The sequence below is a fragment of the Giraffa tippelskirchi genome, chromosome 1 (assembly GCF_054371585.1).
Source record: "Giraffa tippelskirchi isolate mGirTip1 chromosome 1, T2T-mGirTip1v1.2.pri, whole genome shotgun sequence".
Lineage (NCBI taxonomy): Eukaryota > Metazoa > Chordata > Mammalia > Artiodactyla > Giraffidae > Giraffa > Giraffa tippelskirchi.
In genome coordinates, this window is record NC_137275.1 from 133,203,284 (window position 1) to 133,211,471 (window position 8,188).

General features: G+C 37.3%; 1 long non-coding RNA gene across 1 annotated transcript; it reads left to right on the forward strand.

Moving 5' to 3' along the window:
• Nucleotides 1-1,644: 1,644 nt before the first annotated feature.
• Nucleotides 1,645-7,942, forward strand: LOC145509215 (uncharacterized). The gene is made up of 2 exons (XR_014055916.1): nucleotides 1,645-1,700; nucleotides 3,180-7,942. It is a non-coding gene; the product is annotated as an uncharacterized LOC145509215 (long non-coding RNA).
• Nucleotides 7,943-8,188: the final 246 nt, after the last annotated feature.

Sequence of the window (8,188 nt, forward strand, 5' to 3'; positions counted from 1 at the left end):
CATAACAATATGCTGTTAGTAAAATAAGCCATCCCCAAGATTAGTGGTCTAAAATCACAATAATGTTGTCCTCATCAGTTTTCTGTTTGAAAGAGCTTAGTGGGAACACCTTGTCATTGCTTTAATCAGCATTACCTGGTTTCCCCAAAGGCTTGAATTTAAATCACCTCAAAGTTCGTTTGCTGATTTGTCTAGCAATTGATGCTGTCTATCATCCCTTAGTAGGGATCCTCAGCATGACCTCTCCATGTGGCCTAGGCTTCCTCACCCATGGCATCTGGGTTCCAAAAGGCAAGCATCCTGAAAGAGAGAAAGGCAAATGGAAGCTCCATTGTCTTTCTAACTTGTCCAAAGACATCTCTCAGATCATCAGGCTCAGGCTGAGGTCCAGCATCTTATCATCTACATCAGGACTAGATGTGAATGAGCTTTGTTGGTAGTGGTACATCAGTTGCAGATCCATTGATTTTTATTTTTCTCAGTCTGAAAATCTGTGAACTAACAAGGCAAATTATTTGTTTCTTGTATTCAGCATGTAGTAGAGAGACAGGCATGAGATAATTGCAATAGACATAACAAGGAGGAAAAGGGAGACCTATGGTAGTCACTGGCCCTGGACATTCTGAAACCCAGCTGAGTGCTGGTTGTGAGCTGCTTGATTCCCTAAACACAATTTAGTCCTAATTCTGGGAAATGACTCTCCATGGCTTTTTACTGTACCCTCTGAGATTTTGTTTTCACCTGTGAGTTTGAGTCATTCTCCCTTACCTATACAAAAATATTTGTGCTTGCAAATAGGTAGTGTTCAGCCTATTTCCTCCCTATGGTAGTTCTTGGGTTCAACTGCTTCTTTTTGTTTTTACGGCTTCTTTTTGCCTCGTCCCTTTTAGTACAAGCTGATAAAACTTGATTAAAAAAATTGTGGGCTTTTACTCCTCAGTTATAAAAGAACCCTTTAGACAGAAGTCATACCCAGCAGCCTCTCTAGAAGCAAATCTTTATTCAGCACTTTAAAGTGTAGTCATTGTCATCTGGCCTTTATCTTTACTTGTAAGAATCCATGAATTAGTTCCATCATTGTCTTTGCATGTACATTTGTCCTTTTTCTCTGGATTCTTCCTTTCTTCTCTTTCCTTCCTTCTTTTCTTCCTCCCTCCTTCCTTATTTTTTTTTTCTTCTTCTTTCTCTCATTTCTATTATTTTTTGGCTGTGCAAGGTCTTCGTTGCTGTGTGGGCTGTTGCTTTAGTAGCAGCATCTTAACTCCACTCTCCACCTCAACTCAGTGCGTTCACTGTGTTCTGCTTGTGCTTTGTGGTCCTTATTTGTGATCCAGAAAGTAGCTTCATGCAGAAAGCCAGGATGGGCAGGCGACTCACCTGGTGTGTTACCCTTCTGCCATAAATCATAATCATGGGGAGCAGCCTTCTGGCTAATGACTGAAAACAAAAGAATCGCCTTATTTACTTTGTTAAGGTTATAGTTATTGTAGTTGGAGGGTTAGTTTGGAACGAATTACGTTAGAATTAACACTCTATCCCATATGAAAATTTTAGAAGTGAAGCTTTCACATAGTTTCTAATTAATGCTATCTCTGTGTGTGTTAGTCACTCAGTTGTGCCTGACTCTTTGTGACCTCATAGACTGTAGCCCGCCAGGTTCCTCTGTCTGTGAGATTCTCCAGGCAAGAAGGCTGTAGTAGGTAGCCATTTCCTTCTCCAAATTAATAATATCTGAATAATATAAAAAGGATGTGAAATGAATATGTCCTACTTACTTTTTAAGACTACTGTATTTTGGGCTGTAGTGATGACATTCCTATTCATTTGGTATTCTTACTCAAAAGAAGGGTTATAGCTATTATCTAGTATATTCATAATAAGCTATATTTTCATATCTCTGCTAATTTTGAATAGGATCATAAAGTTGTGATAGTACATGAGCTTTCAGATTCAAATATATTATGATTATTGTTCCATTTGTGTTAATTAAAATGTGTGTATTCCTCAGATTGCTAAAACTTCCTAACCTTTCATCTTGTTTTACAGTAGATGTAATAATTGATAGTTCAGATATTTCTTGTTAAGATTAAATGGATTAATGGAAGTGAAAGTATTTAGTCGATTTGCAGGCAAAGATGGAACTGATCAATTTTAGTTTTTATCTTTGTACTGTGACAACCTAAGTTATTTAGTAAATCAGATGATAGTGTTGCATAGTTAGATCACACTTGCAGGAATGACTTATTTCCATTTTTGATTAGTCTTCATTTGCGATGGTGAAAACTTTTTTATTTTTAAATATAACATCATTCCTTTGTAATATTCATTCACATTATTGATCAACTTGTTAAATATTTTTTAAAACTCATTAAGAAGAACCAGTGGAGCTCTGGGGTTGTAAAACTAAGCAGTGATTCATTTTGTTCATTGTATACTGGAAATTGGTGGGAAGGTGAATTGTTGACAGTGTAATTGTTATTAGGTCCATATACTTCATGCACATACATACTTTCGTGATGCTATCTGATATTATTCAGCAAAAACCATTTACACATACCTGAGAAATCTAAGGTTCAATGTTTAAGTAGGCTAGATTACATAATGTCAGAGCCAGAATTTGGAGACAGATAGGAAAAATAGAATTTTGGCATTTCTACACATGTGAGGATCCACGCTAAGGGATATTTAAAACTCTGAGTTGCATGGAGAAGCACTAAGGTCAAAACAATTTGGATAAACTGATAGATGACCAATATTTTAGATACCTAACACATGTGTGTTCAAAATGAATTTAGAAGTTAGAAGATGTGACTGCCACTGCTTGAAAAATAAGCTCTCTCTTTTTCTGATATTCAGATCTATAGGACCAGTCTCTTCCTAATGTCACTAGCAAAACAAGTAACTCTACCTCATGCTATGTCCATTTCTTGTTTCCTCAGAAGTATTTCTCATGGGCAGTAATTAAGTATTTAGGACAGGCAAGATTTTTTTTTTTAGTTTGTTTTGGTGTTAGGTTACTCCAAGCTTTGTTGAGTTACCCCAAGGTTTATTTCCTTCCAGTTCATTTCCTATGAAAATAATAGCACATATTATACTTTGACTAAAAATTTGTATAGACAAGTTATAGAAAAGGACCAACTTTACATTTTTACCTACTGTTTTTGTTTTTTTTTTTTGAGCTTTGGAAGAGAGGAGTTGAATAATAAACAGATGCACTGAACTTGAAGGAAAAAATGCTTTTCTGTGTTAAAGATTGAAATGTAAGTTGCAAGCATAATTCTGTTTTACTGCACACATGTAGCGAATTTTTAAGGAACAAGAAGTTTATTGCGTCAAGGACAGCATGAGTCAATGGTTTTAGGGGATTTAATAATAACCATGAAAAATCTTCAGTATGATATATTGGCTGTGACATATCTTATAAAGTGTCATGTAGAACTTGCTGAATTGTATCATTGAAAGTTGCAGTCCTTAGAATAGAGAAAGTTCTTTAAATGTAGGTCATTGTGCTCTTTTGTATAATCAGATACAAGTAGCAGGAGAACTTTTATGATGCTTAAACAAGGAAAATGAAAACCATATTATTAATTCATTTTAAGATAAAGCTCATAATCGTTACAGCATAAGTGACACTCTTATCTAAATGTCAATTAATAGAGTGAACCTTCAGAAGACTGGGGGTACAGTTTTAATAATAATATATTTGTTATGAAAAAGTAAACTATTCAAAATGTTTCTTGGCATTCTGTTTTATCTATTCTGAAAAGTACTGTGGCTTGAACAAATGGGATAATATTCCATCAATGATCTGGTTGCAAAAAATGTTATTTCAGTATCACTCCAACTTTACTGATAATGAGGTATACCTCACACATAAGATTCTACTCTAAGAAGTTGCAGTTACAACAAAAGGAAATCTTAGTTGAAAAAACCATTTGAAAGTAACCAAGCAATGATGGTGTGGTAAATATGCAGATCTCTGAATCAATGCCTCTATCTAATAATAAAAACAACCTAGCCATTATAAAACCTACAAAAACACCAGTTCAGTTCAGTTGCTCAGTCATGTCCAACTCTTTGTGACCCCATGGACTGCAGCATGCCATGCCTCCCTGTCATTCACCACCTCACAGAGATTACTCAAACTCATGTCCATCGAGTCAGTGATGCCATCCAACCATCTCATCCTCTATTGTTCCCTTCTTCTCCTGCCTTCAATCTTTCCCAGCATCAGGGTTTTTGCTGATGAGTCAGTTCTTTGCATCAGGTGGACAAAGTATTGAGCTTCAGCATCAGTCCTTCCAATGAATATTCAGGCCTGATTCTTAACTCCTTGCAGTCCAAGGGACTCTCAAGAGTTTTCTCCAACACAACAGTTCAAAAGCATCAATTCTTTGGCATTCAGCTTTCTTTATGGTACAACACTCACAGGCATACATGACAGCTGGAAAAACCATAGCTTTGATTAGATGGACCTTGGTTGGCAAAGTAATGTCTCTGCTTTTTAATATGCTGTCTAGTTTGGTCATAGCTTTTCTTCCAAAGAGCAAACAATTTTTAATTTCATGGCTGCAGTCACCATCTACAGTGATTTTGGGGTCCAAGAAAATAACGTCCCTCACTGTTTCCTTTGTTTCCCTACCTATTTGCCATGAAGTGATGTGACCGGACGTCATGATATTAGTTTTTCGAATGGTGAATTTTAAGCCAACTTTTTCACTCTCCTCTTTCACTTTCACTAAGAAGCTCGTTAGCTCCTCTTCACTCTCTGCCATAAGGGTGGCATCATCTGCATATATGGGGTTATTGATATTTCTCCCTGAAATCTTGATTCCATCTTGTGCTTCATTCAGCCCGGCATTTCTTATGATGTACTCTGCATATAAGTTAAATGATCAGGGTGACAATATACAGCCTTGACATACTCCTTTCCCCATTTGGAACCAGTCTGTTGTTCCATGTCCAGTTCTAATCTACATACAGATTTCTCAGGAGGCAGGTCAGGTGGTTGGGCATTCCCATCTCTTGAAGAATTTTCCATAGTTTGCTGTGATCCACACAGTCAGAAGCTTTGACATAGTCAATAAAGGAGAAGTAGATATTTTTTCTGGAATTCTCTTGCCTCTTCTGTGATCCAATGGATGTTGGCAATTTGAACTCTGGTTCCTCTGCCTTTTCTAAATCCAGCTTAAACATCTGGAGGTTCTCAGTTCATGTAGTGTTGTAGCCTGGCTTGGAGAATTTTGAGCATTACTTTACTAGCATGTGAGATGAGTGCAGTTGTGCAGTAGTTTGATCATGCTTTACATTTCTTTGAGATCGGAATGAAAACTGACCTTTACCAGTCCTGTGGCCACTGCTGTTTTCCAAATTTGCTAGCATACTGTGTGCAACACTTTCACAACATCATCTTTTAGGACTTGAAGTAGCTCAACTAGAATTCCATAACCTCCACTAGCTTTGTTCGTTGTGATGCTTCCTAAGGCACACCTCAGACTCCTGGATGTCTGGCTCTAGCTGAGTGATCACACCATCGTGGTTATCTGGGTCATGAAAATCTTTTTCGTATAGTTCTTCTGTATGTTCTTGCCACCTTTTCTTATTATCTTCTACTTCCGTTAGGTCCATCCCATTTCTGTCCTTTATTGTGCCCATCTTTGTATGAAATATTCCCTTGGTATCTCTAATTTTCTTGACGAGATCTCTAGTTCTTCCCGTTCGATTTTTTTCCACTTTTTATTTTCATTGACCACTAAGGAAGGCTTTCTTATCTCTCCTTGCTATTCTTTGGAACTCTACATTCAGATGGGCATATCTTTCCTTTTCTCCTTTGCCTTTGGCCTATCTTCTTTTCTCAGGTATTTGTAAAGCCTTCTCAGACAGTCATTTTGCCTTTTTGCATTTCTTTTTCTTGGGGATGGTCTTGATCACTGCCTCTTGTACAATATCATGAACCTCCATCCATAGTTCTTCAGGCACTCTGTCAGATCTAATCATTTGAATCTGTTTGTCACTTCAACTGTATAATCATAAGGGATTTGATTTAGGTCATACATGAATGGTCTAGTGGTTTTCCCTACTTTCTTCAATTTAAATCTGGATTTTGCAGTAAGAAGTTCTTGATCTGAGCCACAGTCAGTATCCAGTCTTTTTTTCTTTCTTTTTTTTTTTTTTGCTGGCTGTATAGAACTTCTCCATACTTGGCTACAAATAATATAATCAATCTGATTTTGGAATTGACCATCTGCTAATATCCATGTGTTGAGTCATCTCTTTTGTTGTTGGAAGAGGGTGTTTGCTATGACCAGTGAGTTCTCTTGGCAAAACTCTTCTGACAAAATGTGGTCCACTGAAAAAGGGAATGGCAAACCACTTCAGGATTCTTGCCTTGAGAACCCCATGAACAGTATGAAAAGGCAAAAAATATGACACTTAAAGATGAATTCCCCAGGTCAGTAGGTGCCGAATGCACCACTGGAGAAGAGTGGAGAAGTAACTCCAGAATGAATGAAGAGACAGAGCCAAAGCAAAAACAACGCCCCATTGTGGATGTGACGGGTGATGGAAGTAAAGTCCAATACTGTAAAGAACGATATTGAATAGGAACCTGGAATGTTAGGTTCATGAATCAAGGTAAATTGGAAGTAGTCAAACAGGAGATGGCAAATGGCAAGAGTTAACATTGATATTTTAGGAATCAGTGAACTAAAATGGACTGGAATGGGCAAGTTTAATTTCAATGACTATTATATCTAATACTGTGGGCAACAATCCCTTAGAAGAATTGGAGTAGCCCTCATAGTCAACAAAAGAGTCCAAAATGCAGTACTTGCGTGCAGTCTCAAAATGACAGAATGACCTCTGTTTCCAAGGCAAACCATTCAGTATCACAGTAATCCAAGTCTATGCCCCAGTCTCTAATGCCCAAGAAGCTGAAGTTGAACAGTTCTAAGATGACCTACAAGACTTTCTACAAAATCATGAAAATGTGCTTATATGAACATCTTTTTTCTATAGTAACAAAAATTAATTCATTGAGTATGCTGTTGTAAACCATTAGAAAGTAGAGATATATTGAATAGTTTAGCATTTTTTGAATATAAGGTTGTGTATCCAAAGATGTCTGTTTACTAGGTGTTGTAAGTATTTGGGCTTCTTCTATTTCCCCATTGCCTCAAAACTTTTTTCTAAAGATGTCTTTCTATGTTTCAAAGACTTTGTTTTTCCTATTGTATGCTTAATCTGCAGTATAGTCTTTCTAAAAATTCAAATAGATAGAGCAAATCCCCCATTAAAAATCCAGGTAGTTCACTATTGCTTTCAGATCAAGTCTCAACTGTTCACCATGGTTTCAGTTCAGTTCACTTCAGTCGTTTAGTCATGTCCAACTCTTTGCGACCCCATGACTGCAGCACGCCAGGCCTCCCTGTCCGTTACCAACTCCCGGAGCCTACCCAAACTCATGTCCGTTGAGTCAGTGATGCCATCCAACCATCTCATCATCTGTCGTCCCCTTCTCCTCCTGCCCTCAATCTTTCCCTGCATCAGGGTCTTTTCAGATCAGTCAGCTCTTTGCATCAGGTAGCCAAAGTACTGGAGTTTCAGCTTCAAAATCAGTCCTTCCAATGAACACCCAGGACCAATCTCCTTTAGGATGGACTGGTTATATCTCCTTGCAGTCCTCACCATGTTTTACTTGCTTTCATATGGTTCTTCAAGATATTGGCCATTTACATCTGTCCAGGCTCATCTCTCACCTATACTCTAGCTCAAGGCATTTGGAACTGTCCTTCTATTCTACCTTAGTTAGCAAAATAAAACCCTTAACACATCAACTTATGCAAATACACACTGTACTAGGGGTGAAGAAAGAATAGTTCTCTGTTAACCAAGGTTTGGTTGCAGTTTCAGCTTAAAACATCCACTACAAACATAAAACAAATTAAATGTACTAATATTTACATATGCATACACAGACAAGCATATATATTGTTAAGGAAAGAATATTAGGCTAATATTTTATATTTGTATAGGCTGGACACTCTGTGGATTGGGACCTGTCTCTGTTCACCTTAGTAAAATGCCTGATCATTGAAGATCATCCATAAAAGTATGTTGAATGAGTGAATATATAAAATTAATGCCAAAAGTTCTAGGTCAGTATATAATTCGGACTTTAATTTATGTT